Source organism: Bos mutus, chromosome 10, assembly GCF_027580195.1.
Source record: "Bos mutus isolate GX-2022 chromosome 10, NWIPB_WYAK_1.1, whole genome shotgun sequence".
Lineage (NCBI taxonomy): Eukaryota > Metazoa > Chordata > Mammalia > Artiodactyla > Bovidae > Bos > Bos mutus.
Genome location: NC_091626.1, coordinates 49,497,061 through 49,510,720, shown reverse-complemented (window position 1 = coordinate 49,510,720; position 13,660 = coordinate 49,497,061).

Sequence of the window (13,660 nt, the reverse complement as noted above, 5' to 3'; positions counted from 1 at the left end):
ACTCAGTTGTGTCCGACTCTTTGCAAACCCATGAATCGCAGCACGCCAGGCCTCCCTGTCCATCACCAACTCCCGGAGTTCACTGAGACTCACGTCCATCGAGTCAGTGATGCCATCCAGCCATCTCATCCTCTGTCATCCCCTTCTCCTTCTGCCCCCAACCCCTCCCAGCATCAGAGTCTTTTCCAATGAGTCAACTCTTCGCATGAGGTAACCAAAGTACTGGAGTTTCAGCTTTAGCATCATTCCTTCCAAAGAAATCCCAGGGCTGATATCCTTCAGAATGGACTGGTTGGATCTCCTGGCAGTCCATGGGACTCTCAAGAGTCTTCTCCAACACCACAGTTCAAAAGCATCAATTCTTCGGCGCTCAGCCTTCTTCACAGTCCAATTCTCACATCCATACGTGACCACAGGAAAAACCATAGCCTTGACTAGACAAACCTTTGTTGGCAAAGTAATGTCTCTGCTTTTGAATATGCTATCTAGGTTGGTCATAACTTTCCTTCCAAGGAGTAAGCTTCTTTTAATTTCATGGCTGCAGTCACCATCTGCAGTGATTTTGGAGCCCAGAAAAATAAAGTCTGACACTGTTTCCACTGTTTCCCATCTATTTCCCATGAAGTGATGGGACTGGATGCCATGATCTTCGTTTTCTGAATGTTGAGCTTTAAGCCAACTTTTTCACTCTCCACTTTTACTTTCATCAAGAGGCTTTTGAGTTCCTCTTCACTTTCTGCCATAAGGGTGGTGTCATCTGCATATCTGAGGTTATTGATATTTCTCTCGGCAATCTTGATTCCAGCTTGTGTTTCTTCCCATCCAGCGTTTCTCATGATGTACTCTGCATCTAAGGTAAATAAGCAGGGTGACAATATACAGCCTTGATGTACTCCTTTTCCTATTTGGAACCAGTCTGTTGTTCCATGTCCAGTTCTAACTGTTGCTTTGTGTGAATAAACTGTATTGGTGTTTTTCTTTCTGACTTACTTCACTCTGTATAATACACTCGTTTCATCCACCTCATTAGAACTGATTCAGATGCATTCTTTTTAATAGCTGAGCAATATTCCATTGTGTATATGTACCACAGCTTTCTTATCCATTCGTCTGCCAATGGACATCTAGGTTGCTTCCATGTCCTAGCTATTGTAATGCTGTGATGAATATTGGGGTACACGTATCTCTTTCAATTCTGGTTTCCTCAGTGTGTATGCCCAGCAGTGGGATTGCTGGGTCGTATGGCAGTTCTTCCATGGCAGGCTTCCCTGGTGGCTCAGACAGTAAAGCGTCAGCCTGCAATGTGGGAGACCAGGTTCGATTCCTGGGTCAGGAAGATCCCCTGGAGAAGGAAATGGCAATCCACTCCAGCACTCTTGCCTGGAAAATCCCATGGACAGAGGAGCCTGATAGGCTACAGTCCATGGGGTCGCAAAGAGTCGGACACAACTGAGCAACTTCACTTTCACTTTCATGGCAGTTCTATTTCCAGTTTTTTAAGGAATCTCCACACTGTTCTCCATAGTGGCTGTACTAGTTTGCATTCCCACCAACAGTGTAAGAGGGTTCCCTTGTCTCCAGCACCCTCTCCAGCATTCATTGTTTGTAGACTTTTGGATAGCAGCCATTCTGACTGGCGTGAGATGGTACCTCATTGTGGTTTTGATTTGTATTTCTCTGATAATGAGTGATGTTGAGCATCTTTTCATGTGCTAGTTAGCCATCTGTATGTCTTCTTTGGGGAAATGTTGATTTAGTTCTTTGGCCCATTTTTTGATTGGGTTGTTTATCTTTCTGGAGTTGAGCTGCATGAGCTGCTTGTATATTTTGGGGATTAATTCTTTGTCAGTTGCTTTGTTTGTTATTATTTTCTCCCATTCTGAAGGCTGTCTTTTCACCTTACTGATAGATTCCTTCATTGTGCAAAAGCTTTTAAGTTTAATTAGGTCCCATTTGTTTATTTTTGCTTTTATTTCCATTACTCTGGGAGGTAGGTCATAGAGGAACCTGCTGTGATTTATGTCAGAGAGTGTTTTACCTATGTTTTCCTCTAGGAGTTTTATAGTTTCTGGTCTTACATGTAGATCTTTAATCCATTTTGAGTTTATTTTTGTGTATGGTTTTAGAAAGTGTTCTAGTTTCATTCTTTTACAAGTGGTTGACCAGTTTTCCCTGCACCACTTGTTAAAGAGATTGTCTTTTCTCCATTGTATACTCTTGCCTCCTTTGTCAAAGATAAGGTGTCCATAGGTGCGTGGATTTATCTTTGGGCTTTCTATTTCATTCCATTGATCTATATTTCTGACTTTGTAACACTGGATCTTGAAGGGCTGGAGTTATTTTCTTTCTCTACCCATTTCTCTTGAGTTTTATTTCCCCAAATCATTGTTTAGTCACTAAGTCATGTTAGCCTCTTTAGCAACCCCATGGACAAGACCCTTACAAGGTTCCTCTGTCCATGGGATTTCTCAGACAAGAATACTGGATTTGGTTGTCATTTCCTCCTCCAGGGGATCTTCCCAACCCAGGGATTGAACCTGTGTCTCTTGCATTAGCTGGTGGTTTCTTTATCACTGAGCCACCAGGGAAGCTCCAGGTGAAATACAACTCAGTCTAAAAGCACGTCAAGTTCTTGTTAATCTATCAAAGAAAGGTAAATATTTCACAATTTTTAACCACATGTACAAAGGTGAATTAAAGTATTCTTTTAAGAGGAAAAAGTAGCTCAGGGTGGGAATAGTAATGACTGGCATTTGCTTTCTGCCAGACATAATCCCTAGGGCTTAGCATTTTTTCCTTTCAAGACAACCTCATATTTACAAAACAGAAAGAGACTCACAGACTTAGAAAACAAACTCATGGTTGCTGAGGGAGAACAGATAGTTAAGCACTTTGGGAAGGTCATGTACACATGGCTATATTTAAAATGGATAACCAACACAGACCTACTGTATAGCACATGGAACTCTGCTCAGTGTTATGTGCCAGCCTGGATGGGAGGGAGGTTTGGGGGAGAACAAATATATATATGCCTGAGTCCACTATCCATAACATTGTTAATTGGCTATACCCCAATACAAAAAATATTTTTAAAGTTACAAAAAAAAAAAAAGAATAATGCAAAACAAACAAACAAACAAAAAAAGACAACCTCATGAGGTGGGAGGAGTTATCTGCCCTTTCTGTTGGAAAGTGAAGTGAATCTGGGATTCCACCCAGCACTAAGACAATCACCCTCATTGAGTGAGTCCTCAATCACAGAGCACCCTGGGAGGACCTAGGTTGTGGAGGTCTGCATCTAGACTCGAGAAGGCAATGGCACCCACTCCAGAACTCTTGTCTGGAAAATCCCATGGATGGAGGAGCCTGGTAGGCTGCAGTCCATGGGGTCGCTAAGAGTTGGACACAACTGAGTGACTTCACTTTCACTTTTCACTTTCATGCATTGGAGAAGGAAATGGCAACCCACTCCAGTATTCTTGCCTGGAGAATCCCAGGGACGGGGGAGCCTGGTGGGCTGCCATCCATGGGGTCGCACAGAGTCAGACACAACTGAAGCGACTTAGCAGCAGCAGCATCTAGACTGGTGGCTCTGAGGTGCTAGCCGGACCTCCAGGTGGTGCTGTCCAGTCAGAAGTTGAAAATGTAGAACTGCTAAGGAGAGGTCGGATAATTTATCCATTCAACAAATTGTTTATTGTGAATCTATTTTGTGTCAGGCAGTTTCAGACTGACTAAAAGAGGCAAAATTCCCTATTCTCATAGAGCTAAAATTCCAGTTAATAAGTGAAATATATAGTAAGGTTAGGTAGGGATAAGTTTCATGGAGTAAATCAAAGAAGAGAAAATGAATCTGGAGAATTAGGGAATGGGGGTGGCGGGGATGCAAATGGACTTCCCAGGTGGCGCTAGTGGTAAAGAACCTGCCTGCCAATGCGAGAGACATAAGAGATGTGAGTTTGATCCCTGGGTCGGGAAGATCCCCGGGAGAAGGAAGTGGCAATCCACTGCAGTATTCTTGCCTTGGAAATCCCATGGACAGAGGAGCCTGGAGGGCTATAGTCCATGGGTCGCAAAGAGTTGGACACAACTGAAGTAACTGAGCATGCAAGCACTCACAATGATGCAGATATACTGAGTATGGTCAGAGAAGACCTCAGTCAGAGGGCATCCATGTAAAATCTGAAGTTAAGTGAGGTAATAAGCCATGCAGTTATCCACGAAGAACATTCTGGATGAGGGGGAAAGCAATGCAAAGACTCATGGTAAGAAGGTACTTGGCATATTTGAGGAACAAAAGGCCATGTGGCTGGATGAGAGTCCACAGAGGATAAGTATGTCAAAGACGAAGCTGGAGAGAGGTAGGAGGTGCAGATTATATACAGCCTTTCACACTCAGGCCAATGGGGAAGGTTCTGAGCAGACCAGTTACAAATGATCTGGCATATTTGAAAAGAACCACTCTGGCCACTTCATGGATGATGAACTGTAGTGTGACAAGAGAGAAACAGGGAGGTGACTTAGGAGCCAATTCAGTAGTAGCCAAATTCAGTATCCAATTTCAGACAAAAAGTGATTGGAAAATAGTTGTTACTGGATATGGTGAGAGGTGCTCAGATTCTGGATACATCTTAATATAATGGGATCTGGGGAGTCTTCAGAAGACTTTGAAACCATTCTTTAAGGATCTTCCTGAGGGCCCCAACCCCGAAAACCTTTCTTGAGGAGCTGGACCTAGGATGGCAGAGGAATAGGACAGGGAGACCACATTCTCCCCCACAAATCCATCAAAAGATCATTTGAATGCTGAGCAGCTTCCACAGAACAATGCTTGAACACTGGCAGAGGATACCAGGCACCCAGAAAGGCAGCCCATTCTCTTCGAAAGGAGGTAGAACAAAATATAAAAGACAAATGAGAGACAAAAGAGTTAGGGATGGAGACCCACCCTGGGGAGGGAGTTGTGAAGGAGAAGTTTTCCAAACAGCAGGAAACTCTGTCACCAGTGGGTCTGTGGGGAGTTTTGGAATCTCAGAGGGCAACGTAACTGGGAGGAAAGAAAAAAAAAAAAAAACCCACAGAAAAAGCACCTAACCACAACTTCCAACAGAGCCTTGGGTCTGCCACCATTGAGCAGAGGCTGGACAGGGAAGTGTGGGTTGCATGCTTAGGGTAAGGACCGGGCCTGAATGCCCTGAGGACAATCTGAGGGAGCTAACAGTGAGATAGCAACCCAAACTGTGGGGTAGCCAGAGAGAGAAAAAAGAGAGAGAACTTTCCTGTGAAAAGCTCTAACCTAAGGCGCAGCCTGGCCCACTCACAGAACAAATGATTGAGTGAATACCAAAGGAGAGCTAGCTGGCTGCAGACTGGCCCCCTCCCCCAACTGGAGGCAGAGAGGCAGGTGGGCAACAGCCAGAGCCAGAAGGCAAAGGGCAATCTCGGCCCCAGAGATGGCATCCTCCACCAAACTGTGAGCAGGCTCCCAGTTGCTAACCAAGTCTTCCTGGGATCCTGGATGGTTGACATCTGCCAGGAGGGTTGCAGCCTGAGATCAGCTTGCCAGAGGAGACACGCAGCACACCTGAGATGGCTCTCTTGCAGCATACCCAGGAAACCAAAGAGCCAGGACTGGGGAGGTGATTAAGATGCATGGTCCACCTGGGACAGTTCACCTGCCAAGCACCTGCTTGCCTGAGCTGCTTGGACCTGGGAAGGGCACAAAAATGCATGCCCAACTGAGTCTGTGCCTTTGTGGAGTACCCAAGAACCTGAACCTGACTGAGCAGCTTAGATCTGGGAAGTGCACAAAATGCAGGGCCCGCTTTGGACAGCACCCCTGCAGAGCAACCTGGAGCCTGAGCAGTGTAGCCCAGGAAAGCACACGCAGCCTATGAGCTGGGGCAAGCCCAGTGTGGTCCATACACTGTGAGCACTCCCCACACACACCAGTGATATTTGCTTGCAGTGTTCCTCCTTCCCCACAACACAACTGAACAAGTGAGCCTAAATAAGTGACCACCTTCACCCCCTTATGTCAGGGAGGAAATTAGACACTGAAGAGACTTGCAAACAGAGGAGGCCAAAATAAACAAAGAAGGGGAAACTGCTCTGGAAGTGCCAGGTACAACAGATTAAAATCCTGTAGTTTACATTGACTAAGCATTGAAAGGGTCTGATAGACCTTGAGAAGAAGTATAAGCTGGAACAAGGAACTATCTGAAACTGAACTGACCCCACACTGCCCTCAACAGCTCCAGACAAATTTCTAGCTATACTTTTATTGTTATCATTTTTTAATTTTTTATTTTTTAGTTTTTAAGTTCCTTATTATTCCTTTAATTTTCATTTTTATAACCTACAATTACCTTGCAAAAAAAGAGACCCTATTTTAAAGCAAATTTCATATATATATGTTTATAATTTTGTGATTGAGTTTGTTTTGTATTTTTAATATTACATTTTTGAGAGTCTAACCTCTACTTTAGATTTTTAATCTTTGCTTTTTGGTATTTGTTATCAATTTTGTACCTTTAAGAATTTAATCTTCAGTACCCATTTTTACTCAGGAGTTCAATTTAATTAATGGCTTGATTGCTCTCTCCCCTTTGGACTCTCCCTTTTCTCCCCCAGGTTACCTCTATCTCCTCCCTCCCCTTCTATTCTCTATTTAACTCTGTGAATCTCTCTGGGTGTCCCAGGCTGTGGAGAACACTTAGGGAACTGATTACTGGTTAGATTGGTCTCGCCCTTTTTGATTCCCCCTCTTCTCCTCCTGGTCATCTCTATCTCCCTCCTCCCTCTTCTCTTCTCCAAGTAACTCTGCGAACCTCTCTCTGTGTCCCTCACTGTGGAGAATCTTTTCACCATTAACCTAGATGTTTTATCATCTGTGCTGTATGGATAGAGAAGTCTTGAGGCTACTGTAAGAATAAGACTGAAAACCAGAGGCAGGAGGCTTAAATCCAAAACTTGGGAATACCAGAAAACTCCTGACTCCAGGGAACATTAATCAACAAGAGCTTATCCAAAAGCCTCCATACCTACACTGAAACCAAGCTCCACCCAAGAGCCAACGAGTTCCAGAGCAAGACATACCATGCTAATTCTCCAGCAACACAGGAACACAGCCTAAGCATTAAAATATAGGCAGCCCAAAGTCATACCAAACCCATAGACACCCCAAAACTCACTACTGGACACTTTATTGCACTCCAGAGAGAACATTTTCAGCTCCACCCACCAGAACACAGACACAAGCTTCCCTAACCAGGAAATCTTGACAAGCCACTAGTCTAACCCACCCACAGGGAGGAACCTCCACAATAAAGGGGAACCACAAACTTCCAGCCTTCGGAAAGGCCACCCAAATAGAGCAATCTAAACAAAATGAAAAGGTGGAGAAATATTCAGAGGTAAAGGAACATGATAAATGCCCACCAAACCAAACAAAAGAGGAAGAGATAGGGAGTTTACCTGAAAAAGAATTCAGAATAATAATAATAAAGATGATCCAAAATCTTGAAAACAAAATGGAGTTACAGATAAATAAATAGACTAGAGACAAGAATTGAGAAGATGCAAGAAATACTTAGCAAGGAACTAGAAGAAATAAAAAAGAATCAGTAATGAATAATGCAATAACTGAGATCAAAAGCACTGTGGAGGGAACCAACAATAGAATAACTGAGGCAGAAGATAGGATAAGTGAGGTGGAAGATAGAATGGTGGAAATAAATGAAGCAGAGAGGAAAAAAGAAAAAAGAATTAAAAGAATTATCCAAACAACCTCAGAGACCTCTAGGACAATATTAAATGCCCCAACATTTGAATCATAGGTGTCCCAGAAGAAGACAAAAAGAAAGATCATGAAAAAATACTTGAGGAGATAATAGTTGAAAACTTCCCTAAAATGGGGAAGGAAATAGCCACCCAAGTCCAAGAAATCCAGAGAATCTCAAACAGGATAAACCCACGGTGAAACACCCCAATACACATATTAATCAAATTAATTAAAATCAAACACAAAGAGCAGATATTAAAAGCAGCAATGGAAAACCAACGAATAACACACAGGGGGATCCCCATAAGGATAACAGCTGATCTTTCAATAGAAATTCTTCAGGCCAGAAGGGAATGGCAGTGATGAAAGTGATGAAAGAGAAAAACCTACAACCCAGATTACTGTACCCAGCAAGGAACTCATTCAAATATGAAGGAGAAATCAAAAGCTTTACAGACAAGGAAAAGCTGAGAGAATTCAGCACCACCAAACCAGCTCTTCAACAAATGCTAAAGGATTTCTCTAGACAGGAAACACAGAAAAGGTTTATAAACTCAAATGCAAAACAACAGAGTAAATTGCAATGGGATCATACTTATCAATAATTACCTTAAGTGTAAATGGGTTGAATGCCCCAACCAAAATACAAAGACTGGCTGAATGGATACAAAAACAAGACCCCTCTATATGCTATCTACAAGAGACCCACCTCAAAACAAGGGACACATACAGATTGAAAGTGAAGGGCTGGAAAAAGATATTTCATGCAAATGGAGAACAAAAGAAAGCAGGAGTAGCAATACTCATATCAGGTAAAATAGACTTTGAAATAAAGGCCATGAAAAGAGACAAAGAAGGACATTATATAATGATCAAAGGATCAATCCAAGAAGATATAACAATTATAAATATATATGCACCCAACGTAGGAGCACCGCAATATGTAAGGCAAATGCTAACATATATGAAAGGGGAAATTAACAATAACACAATAATAGTGGGAGACTTTAATATTGCACTCACACCTGTGGATAGATCAACCAAACAGAAAATTATCAAGGAAACACAAACTTTAAATGATAGAATGGACCAGTTACACCTAATTGATATATATAGGACATTTCACCCCAAAACAATGAATTTCACCTTTTTCTCAAGTGCACACAGAACATTCTCCAGGATAGATCATATCCTGCGCCATAAATGTAGCTTTGGTAAATTCAAAAGAACTGAAATCATTTCAAGCATCTTTTCTGATCACAATGCAGTAAGATTAGATGTCAACTACAGGAAAAATCTATTAAAAATACAAACATATGGAGGCTAAACAACATGCTTTGATTAACTAACAAATCACAGAAGAAATTTAAAAAAAATCAAAATATGCATAGAAACAAATGAAAATGAAAACACAACAACCCAAAACCTATGGGATTGAGTAAAAGAAGTGCTAAGGGGAAGGTTTATGGCAATACAAGCTTACCTCAAGAAACAAGAGAAAAATCAAACAAATAACCTAACTTTACACCTAAAGCAACTAGAAAAAGAAGAAATGAAGAACCCCAGGGTTAGTAGGAGGAAAGAAATCATAAAAATTAGGGCAGAAATAAATGAAAAAGAAACAAAGGGGACTATAGCAAAAATCAGCAAAACTAAAAGCTGGTTCTTTGAGAAGATAAATAAAATAGACAAACCATTAGCCAGACTCATAAGGGAAAAAAGGGAGAAGAATCAAATCAACAAAATTAGAAATGAAAATGGAGAAATCACAACAGACTACACTGAAATACAAAGGATCATAAGAGACTACTATCAGCAACTATATGACAATAAAATGGACAACTTGGAAGAAATGGATGAATTCTTAGAAAAGTATAACCTTCAAAAACTGAACCAGGAAGAAATAGGAAATCTTAATAGACCCATCAAAAGCATGGAAATCGAAACTGTAATCAAAAATGTTCCAATAAGCAAAAGCCCAGGACCAGATGGCTCCACAGGTGAATTCTACCAAAAATTTAGAGAAGAGCTAACACCTATCCTACTCAAACTCTTCCAGAAAATTGCAGAGGAAGGTAAACTGCCAAACTTATATTATGAGGCCACCATCACCCTAAAACCAAAACCAGACAAAGATGCTACCAAAAAAGAAAACTACAGGCCAATATCACTGATGGACATAGATGCAAAGATGCTCAATAAAATTCTAGCAAACAGAATCCAACAACATATTAAAAAGATCATACATCATGATCAAGTGGGCTTTATCCCAGGGATGCAAGGATTCTTCAATATTCTCAAATCAATCAATGTGATACACCATATTAACAAATTGAAAGATTCAAAACCATATGATTATTTCAATAGATACAGAGAAAACCTTTGACAAAATTCAACATCCATTTATTATTAAAATCCTCCAGAAAGCAGGCATAGAAGGAACATACCTCAACAGAATAAAAGCCATATATGATAAACCCACAGCAAACATTATCCTCAATGGTGAAAAACTGAAAGCATTTCCCCTAAAGTCAGGAACAAGACAAGGGTGCCCACTCTCACCGCTACTATTCAACATAGTTTTGAAAGTTCTAGACACAGCAATCAGAGAAGAAAAAGAAATAAAAGGAATCCAGATTGGAAAAGAAGTGAAACTCTATTTGCAGATGACATGATCCTCTACTTAGAAAACCCTAAAGAAACCGCCAGAAAATTACTAGAGCTAATCAATGAATATAGTAAAGTTGCAGGACATAAAATTAACAAAAAGAAATCCCTTGCATTCCTATACACTAACAATGAGAAAACAGAAAGAGCAATTAAGGAAACAATCCCATTCACCATTGCAACAAAACGAATAAAATACTTAGGAATAAATCTACCTAAAGAAACAAAAGACCTATATATAGAAAACTATAAAACACTGGTGAAAGAAATCAAAGAGGATGCAAATAGATGGAAAAATATACCATGTTCATGGATCGGAAGAATCAATAAAGTGAAAATGAGTATACTACCCAAAGCAATCTATAGGTTCAATGCAATCCTTATCAAGCTACCAATAGTATTTTTCACATACTAGAACAAATAATTTCACAATTGGTATGGAAATACAAAAAACCTCGAATAGCCAAAGCAATCTTGAGAAAGAAGAATGGAACTGGAGGAATAAACCTGTCTGACTTCAGACTACACCACAAAGCTACAGTCATCAAGACAGTATGGTACTGGCACAAACACAGAAATACAGATCAGTGGAACAAAATAGAAAGCCCAAAGATAAATCCACGCACCTAGGGACACCTTATCTTTGACAAAGGAGGCAAGAATATACAATGGATTAAAGACAATCTCTTTAACAAGTGGTGCTGGGAAAACTGGTCAACCACTTGTAAAAGAATGAAACTAGAGCACTTTCTAAAACCACAAAAATAAACTCAAAATGGATTAAAGATCTACATGTAAGACCAGAAACTATAAAACTCCTAGAGGAAAACATAGGTAAAACACTCTCTGACATAAATCACAGCAGGATCCTCTATGACCCACCTCCCAGAGTAATGGAAATAAAAGCAAAAATAAACAAATGGGACCTAATTAAACTTAAAAGCTTTTGCACAACAAAGGAAACTATCAGCAAGGTGAAAAGACAGCCTTCAGAATGGGAGAAAATAATAACAAACAAAGCAACTGACAAAGAATTAATCTCAAAAATATACAAGCAGTTCATACAGCTCAACTCCAGAAAGATAAATGACCCAATCAAAAAATGGGCCAAAGAACTAAAAAGACATTTCTCCAAAGAAGTCATACAGATGGCTAACTAGCACATGAAAAGATGCTCAACATCACTCATTATCAGAGAAATGCAAATCAAAACCACAATGAGGTACCATCTCACGCCAGTCAGAATGGCTGCTATCCAAAAGTCTACAAACAATGAATGCTGGAGAGGGTGCTGAAGAAAAGGGAACCCTCTTACACTGTTGGTGGGAATGCAAACTAGTACAGCCACTATGGAGAACAGTGTGGAGATTCCTTAAAAAACTGGAAATAGAACTGCCATACAACCCAGCAATCCCACTGCTGGGCATACACACCGAGGAAACCAGAATTGAAAGAGACACGTGTACCCCATTGTTCATCGCAGCACCGTTTACAATAGCTGGGGCATGGAAGCAACCTAGATGTCCATTGGCAAACGAATGGATAAGAAAGCAGTGGTACATATACACAATGGGATATTACTCAGCTATTAAAAAGAATGCATTTGAATCAGTTCTAATGAGGTGGATGAAACTGGAGCCTATTATACATAGTGAAGTAAGTCAAAAAGAAAAACACCAATACAGTTTATTAACACATATATATGGAATTTAGAAAGATGGTAATGATGACCTTATATTTGAGACAGCAAAAGAGACACAGATATAAAGAACAGACTATTGGACTCTGTGGGAGAAGGCGAGGGTGGGATGATTTGAGAGAATAGCATTGAAACATGTATATTACCATATGTGAAATAGATCGCCAGTCCAGGTTTGAAGCATGAGACAGGGTGCTCAGGGCTAGTGCACTAGGATGACCCTGAGGGATGATGGGATGGGGAGGGATGTGGGAGGGGATTTCAGGATGGGGGACATGTGTACACTGGTGGCTGATTCGTGTTGATATATGGCAAAAGCCACTACAATATTGTAAAGTAATTAGTCTCCAAATAATAAATAAATTAATTAATTAAAAAAAAAACTTCCTTGGAAAGCCCTCTCTTGGTGTTTCCAGGATGACAGACCCATAACTCTTGAAAAGAAACCTTCCTGGCCTTTGTCAAGTGCCAGGTCACTGTACCAACTTCCTCTCCCCTATGGATTCTGGGCCCCTCTCTAAGATGTAGAGGGCTTCAGATACTGAGTAGCACAAGTTCCTCTCATTCTCATCAGATTTCCCTTATGATCAACACAAACGCCACCAGGAACGATGTTTCAGTTCCTATTACTGCATTAAAAACCACCCTAAAACTTAATGACATAAAATAGTATCATGCTCTTGGATTCTGTGGGTCAGTGACTCAGACAGGGTAACATGCTCCATTGTGTCTAGAGCCTCAGCTGGGAAAACTCAATGATGAGGGGGCCTGAAATCATCCGGAGGTATCCTCACACTCTGGCTGTTGGTGCTGGTTGATGGCTGGGACTCCAGCTGGCTGTTAGCCAGAACATCTACACAGGGCCTGTCCCTGTGTGGCATGGCTTGGGTTTCCACATCTTGGTGACAAGCTACAGTGGTATGTGTTTATACATAAGACTTAGACCTGCAGCAGCCAACTTATTAAAAAGGGATACACCCCAAAACAAGATCAGCACACTGAATATAGCAAAGCATGGGGGTGAAAAAATCAGAACCACTGAATTTAGCCCAGAGCACTCTATCTGAAAGGCTTCCTGGTGGTGCGAGTGATAAAGAACCTGCCTGCCAATGCAGGAGATGTAAGAGACTCGGGTTCAATCCCTGGGTTGGGAAGATCCCCTAGAGGTGGGCATGGCAACCCACTCCAGTATTCTTCCCTGAAGAATTCCATGGGCAATGGAGCCCAGCAGGCTACAGTCTATTTAGGGTCACAAAGATTTGGACAGCAAAGCTAGTGGAGGTGATGGAATTCCAGTTGAGCTATTCCAAATCCTGAAAGATGATGCTGTGAAAGTGCCGCACTCAATATGCCAGCAAATTTGGAAAACTCAGCAGTGGCCACAGGACTGGAAAAGGTCAGTTTTCATTGCAATCCCAAAGAAAGGCAATGCCAAAGAATGCTCAAACTACCACACAATTGCACTCATCTCACACGCTAGTAAAGTAATGCTCAAAATTCTCCAAGCCAGG